This window comes from Cetorhinus maximus, chromosome 33 (assembly GCF_964194155.1).
Source record: "Cetorhinus maximus chromosome 33, sCetMax3.hap1.1, whole genome shotgun sequence".
NCBI classification, from domain to species: Eukaryota; Metazoa; Chordata; class Chondrichthyes; order Lamniformes; family Cetorhinidae; genus Cetorhinus; species Cetorhinus maximus.
Window position 1 is genome coordinate 10,554,219 of NC_135911.1, and position 27,505 is coordinate 10,581,723.

General features: G+C 48.2%; 1 long non-coding RNA gene across 1 annotated transcript in view; it reads right to left on the reverse strand.

The window, feature by feature from the left end:
* Positions 1 to 8,987: 8,987 nt before the first annotated feature.
* Positions 8,988 to 27,505, reverse strand: part of LOC144671632 (uncharacterized) — a 408,427-nt gene continuing 389,909 nt past the window's right edge. The window contains exon 3 of the long non-coding RNA XR_013573972.1: positions 8,988 to 9,050. This is a non-coding gene — a long non-coding RNA (uncharacterized LOC144671632). The remainder of the gene's footprint in view (positions 9,051 to 27,505) is intronic.

Consider the following 27,505-nt stretch of genomic DNA (forward strand, 5'->3'; position numbering starts at 1 on the left):
CCATGTGACTTTCAACCACAACATCCCAAGTGAATGCACTGACACCTCTGTTCAAAATGGCGGGGTTATATATTTTATATGTTTAATTTGCCTCAGAGCTATGCAGAGATGACACACTTTCCCAGTGATCAACAAGCTTACTGACAAGAGTTTGAAAATATCTCTGCAATCACAGAATGTCTCCACTCGTGCTTACAGCTCAGCTTCTAGTAGCTTCTGTGATGTCTGTTTGCTTCCCTGTGAGTTCACACCAGCTTAATCAGTCAAACACAGTGAGCGGAGATCAGTTACCAGACTCACAAAATCAAACACAGAAGAAATGGACACTACAGGTGGACTTAGGAAGTTGTTATTGGGAGCTATTAACCCTCAAAGCTTTCAAAGAGTTTTGTCCTCTCCCATTGCACGGCAAGAGGCCACATGTTATTCTGGTTGGCCTGTAACTTCTAGGCTCCCTTCTGGTCTGTAATGTAAGCTCGCCCCACACACATATGGAATGGTAGCTTCCTGATGTCTCACCTGCTGGAGAAGGTGCGATACTTCTCATCTGTACCAGTCTGAAATTCAGCTCTGAATAAATGTCAGGGACACATTGGCTGAATCTTTAAATAAAATCTATTTGATTCAAACCATTGTGACTTGAATTTACTTCCGGTGAATGACATGTTAGGAACCTACTCCAGCCCCCAACAGCCCTCTCTATTTCTGTAACCTCCTCCAGCTCTCATATTTTTGTAAACTCCCGCAGCCCCAACAACCCTCCCTATCTCTGTAACCTCCAGCAGCACCAACAAACCTCTATATCTCTGTAACCTCCTCCAGCCCCTACAACCCTTCCCATCTCTGTAACCTCCTCCAGCCACTACAACCCTTCCTATCTCTGTAACCTCCTCCAAACCCTTCAAAAATCCCTATCTCTGTAACCTCCTCCAGCCCCTACAACCCTCCCTTATCTCTGTAACCGCCTCCAGCCCCAACAACCCTCCCTATCTCTACAACCTCCTCCTGACTCAAGAACCCTCCCTATCTCTGTAACCTACTCCATCCCCTACATCCCTCCCTATCTCTGTAACCTCCTCCAGCCCCTACAACCCTCCCTATATCTGTAACCTCGTCCGGTTAAACTGAGAGCAAGTGGACGAATTGCTCCTGAATGGATAGAAGGCGACATTCCTCTGCCTATCGGCCAAGGGTAAATTAAAATACACGGTTAAATGTTTGATGATTTATTCAAGATGAAATGTTCCATCGTCTCCATGGTCATCATTTGAGATGACAGCAGTTGGCCACAGGGGGACACTCACACTCACACCAACTCAGTTGACTTCAACCCTCGTGATAGGACGAGGAGGAGGCCATTCAGCCCCTTGAGCCTGATGTCCCATTCAATTCGATCCTGGCTGATCTGCATCTTAACTCCATTGAACTCCATCCGTAACCCTTGATTCCTCACATAAATCTATCACTCTCAGTTCTGAAATATCCAATTGACCCCTTCCAGCCTCCACAGTTTATTTTGGGGGGGGGAGTGTGGGACTGGGGAGAGAATTCCAGATTTCCAACTCCCCCTTTGTGTGAAGAATGTGCTTCCTGACATCACCCCCTGGACGGCCTGGCTCCAATTTGAAGGTTCTGCTCCCTTGTTCTGGACTCCCCCCCACACCCCACCCACCCCCACCTACCACAGGAAATAGTTTCTCTCCATCATCCCCATAGAATCCTTCAACCATCTTAAACTCCCCGATTAGATCACCCGTTAATCTTCGATAATCCAATGAATACAAGCCCAGTCTTCCCCACGTTATTTCCCAATCTCACTTTAGAAATATCTCACTGTTAATCTCAGTGAAAAAGCCATTGCAACATATCCACCATGACACTCCCTCATCATTTTAAATTAAAGATCATTAACACAACCCACCAGCAGTTTAATAAAAACACTCGATGTTGCCACAGGGCATCTCCTGTCTGCAGTGCACACCCGCTGATTCACAACATTCCTGGGTTCATGTCCCAGAACAACATCCTGGACAACTCATCCAGACCCACTCCTGCCGTGCCAGTGCTGAGGGAGTGCTGCACTGTCAGAGGGTCAGAACTAAGGGAGCGCTACCCTGTTGGAGGGTCAGTACTGAGGGAGTGCTGCACTGTCGGAGGGTCAGTACTGAGGGATTGCTGCACTGTTGGAGTGTCAGTACTGAGGGAGTGCTGCACTGTCGGAGGGTCAGTACTGAGGGAGTGCTGCACTGTCAGAGGGTCAGTACTGAGGGAGTGCTGCACTGTTGGAGATGCATCCTTTTGGGAGCACATGTGAAATAAAGGCTCCATGTGCCTTCTCAGGTGGGTGTAAATGATCCCATGGTCCCCCCTTTGGAAGAAGAGCTGGGGGGGTTCTCCCTGGTTCCCTGGGTCCAATATTTATCCCTCAACCAACATCACTAAACAACCAGATAATTTGGCTCCTTGGAGTTTGCTGTGCACATGAACTGAAGTCCCTCATCCCCGGGACCATTCGAATAAATCTCCCCCTCACCCTCCCCAAGGCCTCGACTTCCTTCCTAAAGTGCGGGGCCCAGAATTGGACCCAATCCTCCAGCTGAGGTCTGAGCAGTGATTTACAAGGATTTATCGATAACTTCCTTCCTTTTCTGCTCTAAGGCCCAGGATTGCGACTGGCCTTTTAGCAGCATTGCCCTGTCTCTTTCAGATTGATGTAAACACACACCCACTCTTCTCTCTGTTTCTGCTCCCTCTTTATTAAAATTACATTTAACTTGTCTCCGACATGTCCCACTTCACACTTCCCTGTGTTAAACTGTATGCGCCCTGTGCCTGCCCATCTCACCAGTGCATCTGTCTCCTCCTCGCACTCTCTCCCACATTATCTGCTCCATTTCTGGGGTTCATGTCATCCACAAACTTTGAAATTGTGTCCTGTGTCCCTAATTCTAGGGGGTCGTGGGGGTGAAGCGGGCTCTATCCTGGAGACCTTAGCTCCAGACACTGGAACTCCACGCTCCTCCCTCCTGCCAAGCAGATGCTGTGTAGTGTGGGGAAACCCACAGGGCGTTTAGTCAGACTCGAGCTGTACTGGAATCGCTCCAATTAAAGAAACAATTACTACGTCAGACTGTGATTCACTGAGCACCGTAAACCTGAATAAAAAGAGGGAACTGCTTCATAGACACTCAGTAAAGACAGGATTCCTCAAAGTGTTCATCTCTGCTCCTGGTAAGTGTCCTTTGGACGGTGTTAAGGGGGCCGCAGGTTATTCCAATTGTCCAGCTATTTTTCCTAATTTGAAAGGATTGGCACATCACAACGTGCTCCCCTCTTCCGCTCTCCGTAAACTGGGGCTCTCCAAAACTCTGCCCCCTGCAAGTGTCCCACCTGTTCCAAATCCCTTTCACCCATCATCCATCATCCCTCACCCCGTGTTACTCACTGAACTCAATTGTCTCCTTGTCCAACAACACCTAGATTTTCAAATGTTCATTGTTGCCTTCTAATCCCCGTCTGTAACCTCCTCCAGCCCCTACAACCCTCCCTATCTCTGTAACCTCCTCCAGCACCTACAGCCCTCCCTATCTCTGTAACCTCCTCCAGCCCCAATAACCCTCCCTATCTCTGTAATCTCCTCCAGCACCTATAACACTCCCTATCTCTGTAACATCCTCCAGCCCCTACAAACCTCCCTATCTCTGTAACCTCCTCCAGCCTCTATAACCCTACCTATCTCTGTAACCTCCTCCAGCCCCTACAACCCTTCCTATCTCTGTAACCTCCTACAGCTCCTATAACCCTACCTATCTCTGAACCTCCTCCAGCTTCTACAACCCTCCCTATCTCTGTAACCTCCTCCAGCTCCTACAACCCTCCCTATCTCTGTAACCTCCTCCAGCCCCTACAACCCTCCCTATCTCTGTAACCTCCTCCAGCTCCTACAACCCTTCCTATCTCTGTAACCTCCTCCAGCTCCTATAACCCTCCCTATCTCTGTAACCTCCTCCAGCTCCTACAAGCATCTAAGGTCTCTGCGCTCCTCCAATTCTAACGTCTTGGACATGCCCCAAATCCCATTGCACCACCATTGCCGCCGTGCTTTCAGCTGCCTGGGGCTCTAAGCTCTGGAATTCCCTCCCTAAACTTTTCCGACACTCTCTCTCGCTCTCTCTCTCCCTCTCTCTCTCCTCCTTTAAGACATTCCTTTTAAACCTCTCTCACTGACAGAGCCTTTGTTCACCTGTCCCTAATATCTCCATATGTGTCTCGTTATCACATTTAGGTGATAATCACCCATATGAAGCATCTTGGGGTGTTTTATTCTGTTAGAGGCGCTATATAAATGAATGGAATTTATTGGGTCAATGGTTAAAAATAACCCTCTTTTTGATGTCTGTATAATTTAGTTTATAAAACATGGGATTGTAACCCGGAAATCTCAGCATCAGATTCTCTGTCTTCCTCAGTTAAGGTTGCGAACCTGTCCCCTGACTTACTGCACCTCTGACAGTGCAGCACCCCCTCAGTAACTGCACTGGAAGCTCAGCTTCCAATGTGGGCTCAAGTCCCTGGAGTGTGTCTCTCACCCACAAGCTCCTGCCTCAGAAAGGCTGCCCGCTGATCTCAGCTGGCTTTTCCTGAGGAGCGGACTGGGGGAGCGGGAGTGGGGTGTTAAAAAGAATTGAACATGGGCGGAAATGTGTCAGAGCGTTACTCTCGTCTGTATTCTTTCAGGCAAAAGCTCATCTACACGGTGAAAATGCGTGTCTCCATGGTGACACTAGCCATCCTCAGCCTATCCCTGGCTGTCCTTGTGGGTAAGTCTTTGGAAAGATGGGGAAGGGATGAAGATTATTTGGAGCCTGTTCGATTGCTGTGTCCCTCAGGTTGTCTGGAATCCATTTTGCAATGGGAGGGGAAAGTGGTGAAGGTCACATGCCTCAGGCTGTGCAGTAACTAAACATCAAGAGGGACCGAGCGAAGGGAATAGAGGGATAGAGAAAACAGAGAGATCACAGGGAGAACATTGAGCATGGTGCGTGAGGATGGAGTGAGAGAGTGGATGGAGAGAGAGGAAGGATGGAGAGAGAGGGAGGGTAGACTGAGTGGCGATGGGGAGGGAGAGAGGCGGGATAGTGAGGGTAGATGGAGAGGAAGAGAGGAGAAAGAGTGAGGGGAGGTGGAGAGGGAGTGTGAGGCAGGATGAAGAGGGAGAGAATGTGAGGCAGGATGGGGATGGAGAGAGAGAGAAAATGCTGAGATGAAGTGGGATTGAGAGAGAGAGTGAGGTGATTGAAAAGGGAGGGAGAGAGAGAGAGTGAGGCGAGATGAGGACAGAGAGAGTGAGGTGGGATGGAGAGGGAGAGAGAGTGTGAGGGGGATGGAGAGAGAGAGTGATGTGAAATGGGGACAGAGAGAGAGTGAGTGAAGGTATTGAAAAGGGAGGGGGAGAGAGAGAGTGAGGCAACATGAGGACAGAGAGAGTGAGGCGGGTTGGAGAGGGAGAGAGAGTGAGAGAATGGAGAGATGTAGTGGGAGAGAGTGAGTGAGGTTTGTTGGAGACAGAGAGAGAGATAGTGGGAGGATGGAGAGGGAGAGAGAGCATGAGGTAGGATCGGGAGAGAGAGAGAGAGAGTAAGGTGGGATGGAGAGTGACAGAGAGTAGGGGAGGTGGAATGGGTGAGACTGAGGTAGGTTGGGGAAGGAGCAAGAAAATGAGTGGGATGGAGAAGGAGAGAGGGTGAGGGGGGAGATGGAGAGGGAGAGAGAGATTGTGAGGTGAATGGAGAGGGAAAGGCAGGATGGGGAGTGAGAGAGAGAGAGAGTGAGAGATGGAGAAGGAGGAACGATGGTACAGGTGACCACGTGAGTTCAAATTATTGCTATGTGACCCATTGAGCAGTTGGGTGTTTTGTAGTTGAATTAAGTGTTATTTTCTCCCTCCAGTACAAGCATCAGCCTATTACCAAGGGGAAAATGCTCCGGATGAATTTAATCTGGATATTCTGCGAGGTGGAGCTCAGGACATATTCAGCAGAATAAAGAGGCTCATTTCATCCATGCTGAATGATCCGAATTTCCAGAGGAATATGGAGTATGTAGGATTGTTGTTTAGTTTGTCCGAAGCTCTCTTTGTGAATTGTATGTTCAAGAAAAATCAGTCCAGTTTTCTACAAATCACAGAACACAGGTACAGGAGGAGGCCATTCAGCCCCTCGAGTCTGTTCCTCTGTTCAGTGAAATCCTGGCTGATCTGTGACCTAACTCCACACACCCACCTTTACCCTGTATCACTTAATCCCTTTGGATAACAAAAATCTATCAATCTCTCAGATATAAAATTAACAATTGATCTATTGTCATTTGGGGAAGAGAATTCCAAACTTCCCCCACCCTTTGTGTGTAGAAATGTTTCCTAATTTCACTCCTGAAATGTCGGCCTCTCATTTTCAGAATCTGCCCCCAAATCCCAGACTCCACCCCAACCAGGGGAAATAGTTTCTCTCTATCGACCTCGATCTGTTCCCCTTAATATCTTCAAAGCTTTGATCAAATCCCCTCTCAACCTTCTAAATTCCAGGGAACACAATCCCGAGTTTGTGTAAATTCTCCTTGTAATTTAACCCTGGGAGTCATGGTCTCATTCTGGTGAATCTATACTGCACTGAGACTAGAGGGAGCTTTACTCTGTATCTAACCCCGTGCTGTACCTGTCCTGGGAGTGTTTGATGGGGACAGTGTAGAGGGAGCTTTACTCTGTATATAACCCCATGCTGTACCTGTCCTGGGAGTGTTTGATGGGGACAGTGTAGAGGGATCATTACCCTGCATCTAACTCCGTGCTGTACCTGTCCAGGGAGTGTTTGATGGGGACAGTGTAGAGGGAGCTATACTCTGTATCTAACCCCGTGCTGTATCTGTCCTGGGAGTGTTTGATGGGGACAGTGTAGAGGCAGCTTTACTCTGTATCTAACCCCGTGCTGTAACTGTCCTGTGAGAGTTTGATGGGGACAGTGTAGAGGGAGCTTTACTCTGTATCTAACCCCGTGCTGTACCTGTCCTGGGAGTGTTTGATGGAGACAGTGTAGAGGGAGCTTTACACTGTATCTAACCCCGTGGTGTACCTGTCCTGGGAGTGTTTGATGGGGACAGTGTAGAGGGAGCTTTACACGGTAACTAACACCGTGCTGTACCTGTCCTGGGAGTGTTTGATGGGAACAGTATAAAGGGAGCTTTACTCTGTATCTAACCCCGTGCTGTACCTGTCCTGGGAGTGTTTGATGGGGACAGTGTAGAAGTAGCAGTTTGAGGCCCGACTATCAACCGAAAAGTTTATCAACTTAAGTTGAATGCCGGAATTCAAGAAATTGATGTCATTTAGAAAAGGCAAATATTCCAGTCCTGTTCCTGGGTGACTCCTTCCCACTTCACTGGTCTAACTCCTCCAACCCCAACATATATTGTCCAGATTCCAAGCAATTTGTTATCCATTGTCCAAAATGTACCCAGAACACCCTTAACTTTGAGCCTTACTCACCCCTGGGAGCTGGTCAGCTCTCCCTGTGACTCTCTCTATTGGACAATCTAACACGATAGGGATCCATATGGAAAGTAAACTGACTGATATGAATATATTTAATTCCAGGCATTTCTACAAGCAAATCGCTCACCGGCTGAGCAGTATTTTCTAGTCCTGAAGAGCTACAGTGAATCATTTCAAAATGAGCCCTGATTTTGGAACAGCTTTCCTGATCTCAGTCTGTGTCCCAGACGCTTTTATAGATTTGTAATCACTGCGATGCTTCGTTGGTTGATTGACTGTCGGATTGAGTGTGTTTTGTCAAACAGTCTCTTTGTATCATGAAGAAGATGGAGGCGAATTATTAAACTTCTTTCACTTGCATTTTCTGTCAGCGTATTCTTTATATTCAGTGTTGGTTCAAAACTCCGAAAGGTGCAGAATCTCCAAATTAGATTCGAGTATTGTGTCCGGTTCTGGGCATCGCACTTTAGGGGGGATGTGAAAGCTTTGGAAAGGGAGCAGAAAAGATGCATGAGAATGTTTCCATGGATGAGGAAATTCAGTTCTGTTGATAGATTGGAGAAGCTGGGGCTGTTCCCCTTGGAGCAGGGAAGGTTGAGAGGAGATTTGATAGAGGCGTTCAAAATCACGAGGGGTCCGGACAGAGTGGAAGGGCTGAGAGGGAGAGGGACACAGATTGAAGGTGATTGGCCAGAAGAAGCAATGGCGTCATGAGGTGAAACTTTTTCACCCAACGAGTTACTGGGATGTGGAAGGCGCTGGCCGAGAGTGTGGGGGAGGCAGGTTCAATAGAGCTTTTCACAAATGAATTGGATCATTATCTGAAGAGGGAGAATGTGCAGGGTTACGGGGAGAAAGCCGGCGAGTGGAACTAGGTAAATTGTTCCTTCAGGGAGTCAGCACAAAAACGAGGGACCGAATGGCCTCCTTCTGTGTTGTAACCAAACTGTGATATGGAAAAAAAAAATATCAGCCTCCTCCTGTCCGGTCATTTACTGTTTGTGCTCCCTTCAGGAAGAGAAAGAGCACAGCGCATATGTAACTCAGGCTGGAGTTATACTGCCGCTTGTGCCATGTGCTAACTACAGAAATATTACCTCGACCCTGGGTCAATCTGAGGATTCTGCTTGAAGCAATTACCAAACCAGCAAACCCAATGTGGACTGAGAAAGAGAGAATTTCCATTTCCATAACCCCTTTCCCCACCTCAGGATTACCCAAGAAAGCACTTTTGAAGTGTAGCCCCTGTTGAAAGGTAGCAACCGTGGCAGTCAATTTACACACAGCATGATCCCACAAGCTGCATCGTAATAATAACACGGACCATCTGTTTATTTAACTACCTCAGTACTGATCCTCCGACAGGTCAGCACTCCTTCAGTACTGACCCTCTGACAGTGCAGCACTCCCTCAGTACTGACCCTCTGACAGCGCAGCGCTCCCTCATTACTGACCCTCTGACAGTGCTGCACTCCCTCAATACTGACTCTCCGACAGTGCAGCACTCCCTCAGTACTGACCCTCCGACAGTGGAACACTCCCTCAGTACTGACCCTCTGACAGTGCTGCACTCCCTCAGTACTGACCCTCTGACAGTGCAGCATTCCCTCAGTACTGACCCTCTGACAGTGCTGCACTCCCACAGTACTGAGCCTCTAACAGCACAGCCTCCCTCATTGCTGACCCCCCGACAGTGCAGCACTGCCTCAGTACTGACCCTCTGACAGTGCTGCAACCCCTCAGTCCTTGCACTGCCAATGTTTAATTGGATTATAGTTGTTCATTTCCGGAGTGTTATTCGTTCACATGCCCGACTGTCTCAGAGGTGAGGGTATCACCCTCTGGAACTTTTCAAAATGTTTAATGACCATTGTCCACAGTCTGACATGGGTGTTGGTGTTTCCTGCTCTTAGAGTGGACTCTGGAGAATTGCACTTAACGGAGAGTGATGATTAAAGTTGAATGAAGCTCTCTGTGAACAGCAGTTCTTGACTCTCTGTGGTTGAGAAGCCTAGTGGAGGATTATTTCACACTTTCCGGGGTTAGGCGTTCCTCCCTTTATACCTCTACATTCAATTGGAGATAATTATTATCACAAACTGAGTACATAGAGCAGGTTAGTGAAATCTGACCCATCAGCCTGGTCTGCTTAAAGCCTTCGCACTTACCAGGTAAGTGTTTCATGTGAATCTGAAACCTTTATTTGCTGAGATAGTTGATGAGTGAGAATATTCTCGATTGGTCAAACAGCCCAAGACCTATGAAATCTGCCAGACCTGCTGAGTTTTTCCAGCTATTTCTGTTTCTGTTTTTGTTCTGGATTTCCAGCATCCGCAGTTCTTTGTTTTTATCAAGACCTATGAATCCTCAACTTAAGCAAAAATACCTGGAAATACTCATCAGGTCTGACAGCATCTGCGGAGAGGAAAACAGTTTACGTTTCGAGTCCGTATGACTCTTCAACAGAACTAAGGAAAAATAGAAAAGAGGTGAAATATAAGCTGCTTTAAGGGGGTTGGGACAGGTAGAGCTGGATAGAGGGTCAGTGATAGGTGGAGATAACCAAAAGATGTCACAGACAAAAGGACAATGAGGTGTTGAAGGTGGTGATATTATCTAAGGAATGTGATAAGAGGTGACATTAAGGGTAGAAAGCAGGACGAGCAAGGTACAGATAGCCCTAGTGGGGGTGGGGTGGGGGGAAGGGATCAAAATAGGCTAAAAGGTAGGGATAGAACAATGGATGGAAATATATTTAAAAATAATGGAAATAGGTGGGAAAAGAAAAATCTATATAAATTATTGGAAAAAGGTGGATCGGAAAGGGGGTGGGGATGGAGGAGAGAGTTCATGATCTAAAATTGTTAAATTCAATATTCAGTCCGGAAGGCTGTAAAGTGCCTAGCCGGAAGATGAGGTGCTGTTCCTCCAGTTTGTGTTGACCTTCCCTGTAACAATGCAGCAGGCCAAGGAAGGACATGTGGGCATGAGAGCAGGGTGGAGTGTTGAAATGGCAAGCGACAGGGAGGTCTGGGTGATGCTTGCGAAAAGACCGAAGATGTTCCGCAAAGCGGTCACCCTGTCTGCGTTTGGTCTCTCCAATGTAGAGGAAACCGCATTGGGAACAACGAATGCAGTAGACTAAATTGAGGGAAGTGCAAGTGAAATGCTGCTTCACTTGAAAGGAGTGATTGGGCCCTTGGACAGTGAGGAGAGGGGAAGTAAAGGGGCAGGTGATGCACCTTCTGTGGTTGCATGGGAAGGTGCAATGGTAGGGGGTTGAGGTGTAGGGGGTGATGGAGGAGTGGACCACGGTGTCCCGGAGGGAATGATCCCTGCGGAATGCTGCCAGAGGTGGGTAAAGGGAAGATGTGTTTGGTGGTGGCATCATGCTGGAGTTGGCAGAAATGGCGGAGGATGATCCATTGAATGCGGAGGCTGGTGGGGTGATAAGTGAGGACTAGGGGGACCCTATCATGTTTCTGGGAGGGAGAGGAAGGTGTGAGGGCGGATGCGTGGGAGATGGGCCGGACACGGTTGAGGGCCCTGTCAACCACCGTGGCTGGAAATCCTCGGTTAAGGAAGAAGGAGGACATGTCAGAGGAACTGTTTTTGAAAGTGGCATCATCAGAACAGATGCGACGGAGGCGAGGGAACTGAGAGAATGGGATGGAGTCCCTACAGGAAGCGGATTGTGAGGAGCTGTAGTCGAGTTAGCTGCGGGAGTCGGTAGGCTTGTAATGGATATTGGTGGACTGTCTATCACCACAAATTGAGACAGAGAGGTCAAGGAAGGGAAGGGAAGTGTCAGAGATGGACCATGTGAAAATGATGGAGGGGTGGAAATTGGAAGCAAAATGAATAAATTTTTCCAGGTCCCGACGAGAGCATGAAGCAGCACCGAAGTAATCATCGATGTACCGGAGAAAGAGTTGTGGGAGGGGGCCGGAGTAGGACTGGAACAAGAAATGTTCCGCATACCCCCATAAAGAGACAGGCATAACTGGGACCCATGCGGGTACCCATAGCCTCACCTTTTATTTGGAGGAAGTGAGAGGAGGTAAAGGAGAAATTGTTCAGTGTGAGAACAAGTTCAGCCAGACGGAGGAGAGTAGTGGTGGATGGGGACTGGAGAATGGAGTCAAGATAGCAAGAACTGAGTTCCGTGGGTCAGGAACAGGCTGACATGGTCGGTCTGCCGGGACAGTCCTGTTTGTGGATTTTGGGTAGGAGGAAGAAGCGGGCCGTCCGAGGTTGGGAGACCATGAGGTTGGAAGCTGTGGAAGGAAGATCTCCAGAGGAGATGAAGTCAGTAACAGTCCTGGAAACAATGGCTTGATGTTCAGTGGTGGGGTCATGGTCCAGGGGGAGGTAGGAGGGAGTGTCTGCGAGTTGACGCTCAGCCTCTGCGAGGTAGAGGTCAGTGCGCCAGACAACAACAGCACCACCCTTGTCAGCAGGTTTGATGACAATGTCAGGGTTGGACCTGAGAGAACGGAGTGCAGCAAGTTCAGAGAGAGACAAGTTAGAGCGGGAGAGAGGAGCAGAGAAATTGAGACTTGTTGATAATGATCATTAATTTACAGACAGTAGGTGGCAGCCATGGTTTATTGTTGTCCATGTAAACGCTCACTGACTGAATTCACTTTGTTTTCTCTCTCCATTTCTCTTTCATTATCTCATTCCATTTTTCAATCTTCCTTTGTCTCTCTTCCTCTCTGTCTTCCTCTTTCTCTTCCTCTCTTCCCCACTCCTTTCTCTCTTTATCTCTCTTTACCTCATACTGTCTTTCCATCTCTTTTGCTTTTTCTCTTTGTCTATCCCTCTCTTTTCCTCTTTACTTCTTTACCTCTATTTCTCTCTCCCTCTCCTTTTCTATACCTCTCCCTGTCTTTGTCCCTTTCTCCCTTTGTCTTTCTCTCCTTCTCTTCCTGTCTCTGTCTTTCTATCTCTCTTTCTCCCTCTACTCTCCAAATTTCCCACTCACTCCCTTTCTTATTTTCCTTCTCTCTTTTTGCCCTTTCATTCTTTCCTTTCTCTTTCCCTTTCCCTCTCTCTTCGCTCTCTCTCAGCTCCTTCCTTCTCTCGCTCAGTACCGCCCCCCCCAGTCCAATGCGGGTGAAACACTAGGACAAGCGGGGTTGCTTTCCGACACCCCTGCTTCGCGGATCTCCCTCTTTCTGCAGAAACCTCTGGGTGATGGGGTGACAGTGGTGCAGTGGTGATGTCACTGGGCCAGTAATCCAGAGGCCCAGGCTCATGCTCTGGGGACAGGGGTTCAAATCCCACCAGGGCAGCTGGTGGAATTTAAATTCAATGAATAAATCAGGAATTGAAAACCAGTCTCAGTGACAGAGACCCTGAAACTATCATCGATTGTTGTACAAACCCATCTGGGTCACTAATGCCCCTTTAGGGAAGGAAATCTGCCCTCCTTACCCGGTCTGGCCTACACGTGACTCCAGACCCACAGCGATTGTTGTGGGAGCTGCGCTGATCCAGGCAAGTGGGGAGTATCCCATCACACTCCTGACTTGTGCCTTGTAGGTGGTGGACAGGCTTTGGGGAGTCAGGAGGTGAGTTACTCCCCGCAGGATTCCCAGCCTCTGACCTGACTGAAGAGAAAAGAAGTGCTGGAGCATTTCATCATCAAACATCTCCGTATTGTGTGAATTTGTTTTTCTTTCGGAGTGATTTGACGCTGAGAGTCTGTTCCCCCTTCCCCTCCCAATTCTGTTCTCCCAGCCGGAGAGTCCAAATCTAGGGTGAGGGGTTGGGGGTCACAGTCTCAGGATAAGGGGTCGGCCATTTTGGATTGAGATGAGGAGAAATGTCTTCACTCGGAGGGTTGTGAACCTTTGGAATTCTCTACCCCAGAGAGCTGTGGACGCTCCGTCATTGAGTTTACTCAAGACTCAGGTCGATAGATTTTTGGGCAGAAGGGGATAGGGCGGGAAAGTGGAGTTGAGGTAGAAGATTAGCCATGTTGGTATTGAATGGGGGAGCAGGCACGAGGGGCTGAATGGCCTCCTTCAGCTCCTATTTCTTATATTCTTATACTTTTATGTCCAGATCAACAGCAGCTGAACACCATCAGAAATGAAATTCCGAGTCTATGGAATCTCCATGCTCCTTCTCACCCTCTTGGTTGTCACAGGTTAGTCTCCAAAGGTAAAAGACCGAAAGTCAGGGAACCTTCATCAGCAAATTTCACATAATGTTGCTCACTATTAATGACCATCAAGCGGTAGAAATTACTGCTGGGAATAACTGAGGAAGGACTGAGAGAGAGAGAGACAGATTGTGAAAGAGACAGAGGGAGTGGAGAGGTTTAGGGGGGGAATTCCAGAGCTTAGGTTCCCAGGCAGCTGAAGGCACGGCCGCCAATGGTGGAGTGATGGAAATCAGGGGATGGTCAAGACGCAGGAAATGGAGGAGCGCAGAGATCTAGGAGTGTTGAAGGGGCTGGAGGAGGTTACAGAGAAAGGATGGGTTGTAGGGCCTGGAGGAGGTTACAGAGATAGGGAGGGTTGTAGCGGCTGGAGGAGGTTACAGAGATAGGGAGTGTAGTCGGGTCTGGAGGACGTTACAGAGATAGGGAGGGTTGTAGGGGCCGGAGGAGGTTACAGAGATAGAGAGGGTTGTAGGGGCTGGAGAAGGTTGCAGAGATAGGGAGGGTTTTAGCGGCTGGAGGAGGTTACAGAGATAGGGAGTGTTGTCGGGTCTGGAGGACGTTACAGAGATAGGGAGGGTAGTAAGGGTTAGATGAGTTTAGAGTGATAGGGAGGGTTGTAGGGACTGGAGGAGGTTACAGGGATAGGGAGTGTTGTAGGGGCTGGAGCAGGGTACAGAGATAGGGAGGGTTGTAGAGGTTGGAGGAGGTTACAGAGATAGGGAGGGTTGTAGGGGCCGGAGGAGGTTAAAGAGATAGGGAGGGTTGTAGGTGCTGGAGGAGGTTACATAGATAGGGAGGGTTGTAGGTGCTGGAGGAGGTTACAGAGATAGGGAGGGTTGTAGGGGCTGGAGGAGGTTGCAGAGATAGGGAGGGTTGTAGCGGCTGGAGGAGGTTACAGAGATAGGGAGTGTTGTAGGGGCTGGAGGAGGGTACAGAGATAGGGAGTGTTGTAGGGGCTGGTGTGGCTTACAGAGGTTGGGAGAGTTGTTAGGGCTGGAGGAGGTGACAGAGATAGGGAGTGTTGTAGGGGCTGGAGGAGGTTACAGAGATGGGGAGTGGCAGAATCCACAGGGAGATTTGTAAATAAGAATGTAAGAATTTTAAAATCGAGGTGCTGTAGGAGTGGGAGCCAATGTTGCTCAGGGGGTAACAGAGTGTGATGGGCTCAAGGGGATCTGGGAGCCCTGGTACATGAAGCAAAACGTTAGTATTCCGGGACAGCAAGTGATTAGGAAGCCGATGGAACGATTTTGTTTATTGCACGGGGAATAAAGTATTAATGTCGGGAGGTTTTTCTACAGTTTGACAGGGCCTTAGTTAGACCACAATTGGAGGACTGAATTGTGATCTGCTTAAGAAAGGACATAATTGTATTAGGAATTCAGAGAAGGTTCACTTGACTGATTCCTGGGATGAGGGGGTTATCCTATGAGGAAAGGTTGGACAGGCTGGGCCTGTATCCGTTGGAGTTTAGAAGAATGAGAGGTGATCTTTTTGAAACATTTAAGATCCTGAGGGAACCTGACAGGGTGGATGCTGAGATGCTGCCTCCCCTTCTATACTTCCTTAAATCAGGAGACCAAAACTGTAAATAGTACTCGAGGCGTGGTCTCACCAACACCCTGTAGAACTGAAACAAAACATCCTACTTTTATATCCCATTCCCCTTGCAATAAACAACAACATTTCATTTACCTTCCCAATCACCTGCTGTACCTGCAGACTAACATTCTGTCATTCATACACTAGGACACCCAGATCCCTCTGTCCCTCAGAGTTCTGCAATCTCTCTCCATTTCAATAATTTGCTGTTTTTCTATTCTTCCTGCCAAAGTGGACACTTTCACATTTTCCCACGCTGTCCTCCATCTGATAAATGTTTTACCCATGCTCTTACCCTGTCTGTATCCCTTAGCAGACTCCTTCGGTCCTCTTCAAAGCTTACATTCCTCACAATCTTTGTGTCATCAGCATATTTAGCATTGATACATTTTGTCCCTTCATCCAGATTATTGTTATAAATTGTAAGTAGCTGAGGCCCCAGCACTGATCCCTGAGGCACTCCACTCATCACACCCTGTCAACCCAAAAAAGACTCATTTATGCCTACTCTCTGTTTCCTGTTAGCGAACCAATACTCTATCCATGTTAACATATTACCCCCCCTACACCATGAGCCCTTAAATTGTGCAATAACCTTTGATGTGGCACATTATCAAATGCTTCTGGGAATCTAAGTACACCACATCCACAGGTTCCCCTTTACCCACATTGCTAGTTATGTCCATAAAGAACTCTAATAAATTAGCCAAATATGATTTCCCTTTCACAAAACCATGTTGACTCTGCCAGATTGGATTGAGGTTTTGACTTCACGCACAATCTCTTGCCAGAGGCTCCGTGGCAAATGTCCTCCTCACTCCGAGGGACTGCAAGGCAGACAGAGAGAGAGAGAAGTATAGACAAAGCTCTGGTTACACCTCCATCTGGAGTAACTGTGTTCAATTTTGGGCACCGCACCTCATGAAGGAGAGAATGGCCTTAGAGGGGGTGCAGCACAGATTCACCAAAATGGTACCTGGGGCTGAAGGAGTTAATTCCAAGGACAGGTCGCACATCCTAGGCTTGTATTGCCTTGAGTCTATAAGATTAAGGGGTGGCCTAGTCAAGGGGTTTAAGGTGATTAAAGGATTCAATCGGATCGATAGAGAGAAAATGTTATCTCTGGTGGGGGTGAGTCCTGAACAAAGGGACAGAGCCTTCAAATTGGAGCCAGGCCGTTCATGGGGTGATGTCAGGAAGCACTTCTTCACACAAAGGGGAGGGGAAACCTGGAACTCACTCTCCCCCTCCACTAAAGCTGTTGAGGCTGGGAGGGGGTCAGTTGAACATTTCGAAACTGAGATTGATGGAGTTTTGTTGGGTGAGGGGGATTCAGGGTTAGGGAGCTGAGCCGGGTAGATGGAGTTAAGTTACAGATCAGCCACGATCTAATCGAATGGTGGAGCAGGTTTGAGGGGTTGGGTGTAACAGGCTCTTGTTACAGGAATGGGATAATTGCAGGATCTCACAGTGTGAAATGGAACGATTACAGGAAGCTGATGGTGTAGTTAGCTGGACTGTTACAGAGGCTGACTGACTGTGTGTGTTTGTATGTGTGTATGTGTGTGTATGTTCCTGCAGAAACTGTCTACAAGCATCAAGAATCAGACAGTGAGGGCCCTCCTCCTGAGGATGATGCTACACTGATCTTCTTGGAGAAGATGGCAGAGAATGGGAAGAGATTAGCAGATCAGGCGATGGGCACAGTACTGGAGTTACTGACCGACAGCAACAAGCAGAAGATTAAACACGTCGCCAAGTAAGGACAATGGCCAACAGAAGCCTACATTTATATAGCACCTTTAACAGGTGTATGGGAGAGTTTGAGGGACACACAGACTCAACAGATCTTAGATAGACAAGCAGAGAGCTTAGAATGGAGATGGGCCCTTTCTCTCTCTCCCCCCTGTCTCACACTCTCTCTTCCACTGTCACTCACTTTCAATCCCTCTCTCTCCCTTTCGCATTCTCCCTCTCTCCCCACTTACTGTCTCTCTAATTTATCCTCCTCTCTCTCCCTGTCTCTTTTTCGCTCTCTCTCTCGTGCTTTCATTGTTTTTTAGTTGTCTTTTTCTCCTCCTCTCTCTCACTCTCCCTCTCTCCCCTGCTCTGTCTCTGTCTCTCCTGCTCACACAAACTCACTCACTGTCTCTCTCTCTCTCTCTCTGTCACTCTCCCTTCCATCTCTCTCACTCATTCTTTCTCACTGTTTTCTTTACTGTTTCTCTCTCTATCTCTCTCTCTCAGTCTCCGCCACTATTTCTCTCATAGTCTCTCTGTCTTCCGCTTTCTCTTGTAGTATAAGGGCTTTTGGCAGGCCAAGGGTTAATGTGGGACAGGAGAACAGTACCACCCACTGTATGATGTATAGAGTCACATGATAGTGGACTGAGCATAGTAGTCTAGTAGAAGCCAGCATGGAGATTGTACCTAGTCAGGGCTGTACCTTGGAGATGTCCATAGTTCTGAGCTTTGAATAAACACTTAAATGTTCAATACACAAGACTCCAGACCTTTTAGTGAGATACTGAACAACCCCTTACAACATCTTTCACTGCCTCTCATTCTCTCTCTCTTTTTCTGTCTCTCTACACTACCACTCACTGATTCTCTAGCTCTCCCTCTCCCTGTCACTGTCTCTCTCTCTCTCCCCTCTCTCTCACTCTTCCATTTCTCACACACTCTAAGTCTCTCTCTCCCTCTCATACTGACTCTCTCGCCACCCCCCCCCCTTCTCTCAGCCTACAGAGTCTATTTATTATGAATTTTTAGGAACTACAGCAAAAGGAACTCATGGTTGAATTTACAGCAAAGTCCCTTTACAAAAGCAGGGCAATTTCTCCAGAAAATACAGTCAGTGGAGGATAGTTGCCCAACACAAAATGTGTGTAAAATAATTTGCCGGTCTCTGGCAGTGATACAGATTCCAAGTGTGATTGACAAGGAAATTAACCAATGATCACCATTCTGGGTGGGGCTGTAGTGTCCTGAAACACACCTCTAAAATAGTTTACAGGGGGGATTTGCAACAATGTGCGAACTAGCTTCTCGTTCCTTTAATTCAGGGACCTATGGAATAAAGCAGCAAAAACCCTCAAAGATGTGCTCGAGGGATGAACCAGTGCAAGGACCTGCCTGAGAATTGCCAGCCCCTCACCTTTGACCCTGCAAAGCCTGGCAATGCATAATCATGTTTAGCAGGGAACCACAAAATTACACCAGGCGCTAGAACACCCACCCATGTGACTTTCAACCACAGCATCCCAAGTGAATGCACTGACACCTCTGTTCAAAATGGCAGGGTTATATATTTTATATGTTTAATTTGCCTCAGAGCTATGCAGAGATGACACCACTTTCCCAGTGATCAACAAGCTTACTGACAAGAGTTTGAAAATATCTCTGCAATCACAGAATGTCTCCACTCGTGCTTACAGCTCAGCTTCTAGTAGCTTCTGTGATGTCTGTTTGCTTCCCTGTGAGTTCACATCAGCTTAATCAGCCAATCACAGTGAGCAGAGATCAGTTACCAGACTCACAAAATCAAACACAGAAGAAATGGACACTACAGGTGGACAAAGGAAGTTTTTATGAGGAGCTATTAACCCTCAAAGCTTTCAAAGAGTTTTGTCCTCTCCCATTGCACAGCAAGAGGCCACATGTTATTCTGGTTGGCCTGTAACTTCTAGGCTCCCTTCTGTTCTGTAATGTAAGCTCGCCCCACACACATATGGAATAGTAGCTTCCTGATCCCTCACGTGCTGGAGAAGGTGTGTTACTTCTCATCTGTACCAGTCTGAAATTCAGCTCTGAATACATGTCAGTGACACATTGGCTGAATCTTTAAATAAAATCTATTTGACTCAAACCATTGTGCCTTGAATTTACTTGTAGGTGAATGGCATGTTAGGAACCTCCTCCAGCCTCCAACAGCCCTCCCTATTTCTGTAACCTCCTCCAGTCCCCAACAACCCTCCCTATCTCTGTAACCTCCCACAGCCCCAACAACCCTCCCTATCTCTGTAACCTCCTCCAGCCCCAACAACCCTCCCTATCTCTGTAACCTCCTCCAGCCCCTACAACGCTCCCTATCTCTGTAACCTCCTCCAGCCCCTACAACCCTCTCTATCTCTGTAACTTCCTCAAATTCTGTCTCTATGACTCTCCCCCACCCACGGTTTCCCATCGCTTCACCACGGGCGGCCGTGCCTCCAGCTGCCTGGGACCCTTAGCTCTCGAATTCCTTCAATTATCTCTCCGTCTCTCTCTCCGTCTCTCTCTTCGTCTCTCTCTCTGTCTCTCCCTCCGTCTCTCTTTCTGCCCCTTTAAGACACCCCTTTAGAAAGCAACCTTTTTGACAGTCATTTTGGTCACCTGTCTCGAATATCAGGGGTCAGATTTTGTTTTACAATCACCCATGTGAAACCTCTTTGGCTGTTGTACTAAATTTGAAAGATGCTATTGAAATGTAAGTTGTTGTTGATGATGGGGCCCAGGAGAGATCCTTTGGGGATTCTGGAGGAATGGAAAGAGGTTTGGGAGAGAACCATTGGCCGAGACTATTTTGTAATGTCTGGACAGTAAAACTGCGAGCAATTGGACGAATTGTTCCTGAATGGATGGAAGGCGACATTCCTCTGCCTATCGGCCAAGGGTAAATTAAAATACACGGTTAAATGTTTGATGATTTATTCAAGAATAAATGTTCCATCGTCTCCATGGTCATTACTTGAGATGACAGCAGTTTGCCACAGGGGGGCACTCACACTCACACCAACTCAGTTGACTTCACCCCTCGTGATAGGACGAGGAGGAGGCCATTCAGCCCCTTGAGCCTGATGTCCCATTCAATTCGATCCTGGCTGATCTGCATCTTAACTCCATTGAACTCCATCCGTAACCCTTGATACCTCACATCAATCTATCACTCTCAGTTCTGAAATATCCAATTGACCCCTTCCAGCCTCCACAGTTTATTTTGGGGGGGTGGGTGTGGGAGTGGGGAGAGAGTTCCAGATTTCCAACTCCCCCTTTGTGTGAAGAATGTGCTTCCTGACATCACCCCTTGGACGGCCTGGCTCCAATTTGAAGGTTCTGCTCCCTTGTTCTGGACTCCCCCCTCCCACCACCCCTCCTCCACAACCCCCAGGAAATAGTTTCTCTCCATCATCCCCATAGAATCCTTCAACCATCTGAAACTCCCCGATTAGATCACCCGTTAATCTTCGATAATCCAATGAATACAAGCCCAGTCTTCCCCACGTTATTTCCCAATCTCACTTTAGAAATATCTCACTGTTAATCTCAGTGAAAAAGCCATTGCAACATATCCACCATGACACTCCCTCTTCATTTTAAATTAAAGATCATTAACCCAACCCACCAGCAGTTTAATAAAAACACTCGATGTTGCCACAGGGCATCTCCTGTCTGCAGTGCACACCCGCTGATTCAGAACATTCCTGGGTTCAGGCCTCAGAACAACATCCTGGACAACTCATCCAGACCAACTCCTGCCGTGCCAGTGCTGAGGGAGTGCTGCACTGTCGGAGGGTCAGTGCGGAGGGAGTGCTGCAATGTCGGAGGGTCAGTACTGAGGGAGTGCTGCACTGTCAGAGGGTCAGTACTGAGGGAGTGCTGCACTGTCAGAGGGTGTGTCCTGAGTGAGTGCTGCACTGTCGGAGGGTCAGTACTGAGGGAGTGCTGCACTGTCAGAGGGTCAGTACTGAGGGAGTGCTGCACTGTCAGAGGGACAGTACTGAGGGAGTTCTGCATTGTCAGAGGGTCAGTACTGTAGGAGCGCTGCACTATTGGAGGGTCATTACTGAGGGAGTGCTGCACTGTCAGAGTGTCAGTACTGAGGGAGTGCTGCACTGTCAGAGTGTCAGTACTGAGGGATTGCTGCACTGTCGGAGGGTCAGTACTGAGGGAGTGCTGCACTGTCAGAAGGTGCAGTCTTTTGGGAGGACATGTTAAATTAAGGCTCCATGTGCCTTCTCAGGTGGGTGTAAATGATCTCATGGCCCCCCCTTTGGATGAAGAGCAGGGGTGAGTTATCCCTGGTTCCCTGGGGCCAATATTTATCCCTCAACCAACATCACTAAACAACCATATAATTTGTCTCCTTGGGTGAGTTTGCTGTGTGCAAATTGGCTGCCCATTTCCTACATCACAGCAGTGAGCACACTTGAAATGTATTTCATTGACCGTCAAACACTTTGGGGGGTCCCTGAGGTGATGAAAGGTACTATAGAAATGCAGATCGCTCTTTCGATCTCCCATTCCATCTCTCTCTCTCTCTGCCTCTCCTGCAGTGCAACAACAGAGTAGTGTTAGCTGCAGCTGAAGCAGAGAGAGGGACTGTCTGTGGTGGGGATCGAACCCCACACTGTCCCCGGGGATCACTTGCGGCCTGTAAAACAGCACATGTGCACTCAGGCTGCCGACCCCTGGAGACATTAACCAGACACTGAAAATGTTAAACACAGAGACGGGTAGACAGGGGTTAACCCTGTCACCCAAGGGGCCATCGTGATCGGTGAGCAGTGTTTCAATGGCAGGGGATTCAGGCTCTATCAACGAAACATTTCTGCTAATCATTAAGTGTTAACAACATGGTAAAGATGGTGGATCGATCTCCCCAGCTTGCAATGTGTTAACAACATTGTGAACACGGCAGAAGATTTTACAGGCATTTTGAATCCTTTGTGGTCGAGATAATCAGATATAAAACTAAAACCTTATATAAAGGGGTCTTTATTTGTCTTGTATTATCCCTGAGGCGCGTTATATAGTCTGACTCAATACTCCACATGCACCAGGGACACTGTTATAGAATTAGAGTATTTAAATCAGACAACAATCCATTCAGCCCATCGCGCCTGTGCTAGCTCTTTACAAGATCTATCCAATTAGTCCCACTCTCCCCCCCTCCCAACCCTCCTCGTTCCCCCATATACCTGCAAATTTTTCCCCTCAAGTATTTCTCCAATTCCCCCTTTTGAAAGTTCCTATTGAATCTGCTTCCACCGCCCTTTCAGGCAGCGCCTTCCAGATCACAACAACTCGCTGTGACAAAAAAAAATAATTCTCCTCATCTCCCCCTCTGGTTCTTTTCCCGATTCTCTTCAATCTGTGTCCCTCTGGTTACCGACCCTCCTGCCGCTGGAAACACTTTCTCCTTATTGACTCTATCCAAACACCTCATGATTTTGAACATCTCGATTCAATCTCCCCCTTAACCTTCGCTGCTCCAAGGAGAACAATCCCAGCTTCTCCAGTCTCTCCACATGAGGGAAGACGCTCACCCCTGGGACCATTCGAGTAAATGTCCCCCACACCCTCCCCAAGGCCTCGACTTCCTTCCTAAAGTGCGGGGCCCAGAATTGGACCCAATCCTCCAGCTGAGGTCTGAGCAGTGATTTACAAGGATTTATCGATAACTTCCTTCCTTTTCTGCTCTAAGGCCCAGGATTGCGACTGGCCTTTTAGCAGCATTGCCCTGTCTCTTTCAGATTGATGTAAACACACACCCACTCTTCTCTCTGTTTCTGCTCCCTCTTTTTTCAAATTACATTTAACTTGTCTCCGACATGTCCCACTTCACACTTCCCTGTGTTAAACTGTATGCGCCCTGTGCCTGCCCATCTCACCAGTGCATCTGTCTCCTCCTCGCACTCTCTCCCACATTATCTGCTCCATTTCTGGGGTTCATGTCATCTGCAAACTTTGAAATTGTGTCCTGTGTCCCTAATTCTAGGGGGTCGTGGGTGTGAAGCGGGCTCGATCCTGGAGACCTTAGCTCCAGACACTGGAACTCCACGCTCCTCCCTCCTGCCAAGCAGATGCTGTGTAGTGTGGGGAAACCCACAGGGCGTTTAGTCAGACTCGAGCTGTACTGGAATCGCTCCAATTAAAGAAACAATTACTACGTCAGACTGTGATTCACTGAGCACCGTAAACCTGAATAAAAAGAGGGAACTGCTTCATAGACACTCAGTAAAGACAGGATTCCTCAAAGTGTTCATCTCTGCTCCAGGTAAGTGTCCTTTGGACGGTGTTATGGGGGCCGCAGGTTATTCCAATTGTCCAGCTATTTTTCCTAATTTGAAAGGATTGGCACTTCACAACGTGCTCCCCTCTTCCGCTCTCCGTAAACTGGGGCTCGTCCAAAACTCTGCCCCTGCAAGTGTCCCAATGCTTGAAATCCCATTCACCCATCACCCATCATCCCACACCCCGTGTTACTCACTGAACCTAATTGTCTCCTTGTCCAACAACACCTAGATTTTCAAATGTTCATTGTTGCCTTCTAATCCCCGTCTGTAACCTCCTCCAGCCCCTACAACCCTCCCTATCTCTGTAACCTCCTCCAGCCCCTACAGCCCTCCCTATCTCTGTAACCTCCTCCAGCCCCTATAACCCTCCCTATCTCTGTAACCTCCTCCAGCCCCTACAACCCTCCCTATCTCTGTAACCTCCTACAGCTCCTATAACCCTACCTATCTCTGAACCTCCTCCAGCTTCTACAACCCTCCCTATCTCTGTAACCTCCTCCAGCTCATACAACCCTCCCTATCTCTGTAACCACCTCCAGCCCCTACAACCCTCCCTATCTCTGTAACCTCCTCCAGCTCCTACAACCCTTCCTATCTCTGTAACCTCCTCCAGCCCCTATAAACCTACCAATCTCTGTAACCTCCTCCAGCTCCTACAAGCATCTGAGGTCTCTGCGCTCCTCCAATTCTAGCGTCTTGGACATGCCCCAAATCCCATTGCACCACAATTGCCGCCGTGCTTTCAGCTGCCTGGGGCTCTAAGCTCTGGAATTCCCTCCCTAAACTTTTCCGACACTCTCTCTCTCTCTCTGTCTCCCTCTCTCTCTCTCTCTCTCCTACTTTAAAACGATCCTTTAAAACCTCTCTCTCTGACAGAGCTTTTGGTCACCTGTCCCTAATATCTCCTTATGCGTCTCGCTATCACATTTAGGTGATAATCACCCATATGAAGCATCTTGGGGTGTTTTTTTCTGTTCGACGCGCTATATAAATGAATGGAATTTATTGGGTCAATGGTTAAAAATAACCCTCCTTTTGATGTCTGTATAATTTAGTTTATAAAACATGGGATTGTAACCCGGAAATCTCAGCATCAGATTCTCTGTCTTCCTCAGTTAAGGTTGCAACCCTGTCCCCTGACTTACTGCACCTCTGACAGTGCAGCACCCCCTCAGTAACTGCACTGGAAGCTCAGCTTCCAATGTGGGCTCAAGTCCCTGGAGTGTGTCTCTCACCCACAAGCTCCTGCCTCAGAAAGGCTGCCCGCTGGTCTCAGCGGACAGGGGGAGCGGGAGTGGGGTGTTAAAAAGAATTGAACATGGGCGGAAATGTGTCAGAGCGTTACTCTCATCTGTATTCTTTCAGGCAAAAGCTCATCTACACGGTGAAAATGCGTGTCTCCATGGTGACACTAGCCATCCTCAGCCTATCCCTGGCTGTCCTTGTGGGTAAGTCATTGGAAAGATGGGGAAGGGATGAAGATTATTTGGAGCCTGTTCGATTGCTGTGTCCCTCAGGTTGTCTCGGATCCATTTTGCAATGGGAGGGGAAAGTGGTGAAGGTCACAGGCCTCAGGCTGTGCAGTAACTAAACATCGAGAGGGACAGACCGAAGGGAATAGAGGGATAGAGAATACAGAGAGATCGCAGGGAGAACATTGAGCATGATGTGTGAGGATGGAGTGAGAGAGAGGATGGAGAGAGAGGAAGGATGGAGAGAGAGGGAGGGTAGAGTGAGTGGCGATGGGGAGGGAGAGAGGCGGGATAGCAAGGGTAGATGGAGAGGAAGAGAGGAGAAAGAGTGAGGGGAGGTGGAGAGGGAGTGTGAGGCAGGATGAAGAGGGAGATATTGTGAGGCACGATGGGGATGGAGAGAGAGAGATAATGCGGAGATGAAGTGGGAGAGAGAGAGAGTGAGGTGATTGAAAAGGGAGGGAGAGATTGTGAGGCGAGATGAGGACAGAGAGAGTGAGGTGGGATGGAGTGAGAGAGAGAGTGTGAGGGGGATGGAGAGAGAGAGTGAGGTGAAATGGGGACAGAGAGAAAGTGAAGGTATTGAAAAGGAGGGGGGGGGAGAGAGAGAGATTGAGGCGAGATGAGGACAGAGAGAATGAGGTGGGTTGGAGAGCGAGAGAGAGTGTGAGAATGGAGAGATGTAGTGGGAGAGACAGTGAGGTTTGTTGGAGACAGAGAGAGAGATAGTGGGAGGATGGAGAGGGAGAGAGAGAGTGAGGTAGGATCGGGAGTGAGAGAGAGAGAGAGAGAGTAAGGCGGGATGGAGAGTGACAGAGAGTAGGGGAGGTGGAATGGGAGAGATGAGGTAGGATGGGGAGGGAGCAAGAAAATGAGTGGGATGTAGAAGGAGAGAGGGTGAGTGGGGATGGAGAGGGAGAGAGAGATTGTGGGTGAATGGAGAGAGAAAGGCAGGATGGGGAGTGAGAGAGAGAGAGAGAGAGTGAGAGATGGAGAAGGAGGAAGGATGGTACAGGTGACCACGTGAGTTCAAATTATTGCTCTGTGACCCATTGAGCAGTTGGGTGTTTTGTAGTTGAATTAAGTGTTATTTTCTCCCTCCAGTACAAGCATCGCCCTATAACCAACGGGAAAATGCTCCGGCTGAATTTAATCTGGATATTCTGCGAGGTGGAGCTCAGGACATATTCAGCAGAATAAAGAGGCTCATTTCATCCATGCTGAATGATCCGAATTTCCAGCAGAATATGGAGTATGTAGGATTGTTGTTTAGTTTGTCCGAAGCTCTCTTTGTGAATTGTATGTTCAAGAAAAATCAGTCCAGTTTCCTACCAATCACAGAACACAGGTACAGGAGGAGGCCATTCAGCCCCTCGAGCCTGTTCCTCTTTTCAGTGAAATCCTGGCTGATCTGTGACCTAACTCCACATACCCGCCTTTACCCCATATCAATAAATCCCTTTGGATACAAAAATCCATCAATCTCTCAGATATAAAATTAACAATTGATCAATTGCCATTTGGGAAAGAGAATTCCAAACTTCCCCCACCCTTTGTGTGTAGAAATGTTTCCTAATTTCACTCCTGAAATGTCGGCCTCTCATTTTCAGAATCTGCCCCCAAATCCCAGACTCCACCCCAACCGGGGGAAATAGTTTCTCTCTATCGAGCTCGATCTGTTCCCCTTAATATCTTCAAAACTTTGATCAAATCCCCTCTCAACCTTCTAAATTCCAGGGAACACAATCCCGAGTTTGTGTAACCTCTCCTCGTAATTTAACCCTCGGAGTCCTGGTCTCATTCTGCTGAATCTATACTGCACTCAGACTAGAGGGAGCTTTACTCTGTATCTAACCCCGTGCTGTACCTGTCCTGGGAGTGTTTGATGGGGACAGTGTATAGTGAGCTTTACTCTGTATCTAACCCCGTGCTGTACCTGTCCTGGGAGTGTTTGATGGAAACAGTGTAGAGGGAGCTTTACTCTGTATCTAAACCTGTGCTGTACCTGTCCTGGGAGTGTTTGATGGGGACAGTGTAGAGGGAGCTTTACTCTGTATGTAACCCCGTGTTGTACCTGCCCTGGGAGTGTTTGATGGGTCAGTGTAGAGGGAGATTTACTCTGTATCTAACCCCGTGCTGTACCTGCCCTGGGAGTGTTTGATGGGGACAGTGTAGAGGGAGCTTTACTCTGTATCTAACCCCGTGCTGTACCTGCCCTGGGAGTGTTTGATGGGGACAGTGTAGAGGGAGCTTTACTCTGTATCTAACCGCGTGCTGTACCTGTCCTGGGAGTGTTTGATGGGGACAGTGTAGAGGGAGCTTTACTCTGTATCTAACCGCGTGCTGTACCTGTCCTGGGAGTGTTTGATGGGGACAGTGTAGAAGTAGCAGTTTGAGGCCCGACTATCCACCGAAAAGTTAATCAACTTGTGTTGAATGCCGGAATTCAAGTAATTGATGCCATTTAGAAAAGGCAAATATTCCAGTCCTGTTCCTGGGTGACTCATTCCCACTTCACTGATCTAACTCCTCCAACCCCTACATATATTGTCCGGCTCCCAACCAATTTGTTATCCATTGTCAAAAATGTACCCAGAACCCCCTTAACTTTGATCCTTACTCACCCCTGGGAGCTGGTCAGCTCTCCCTGTGA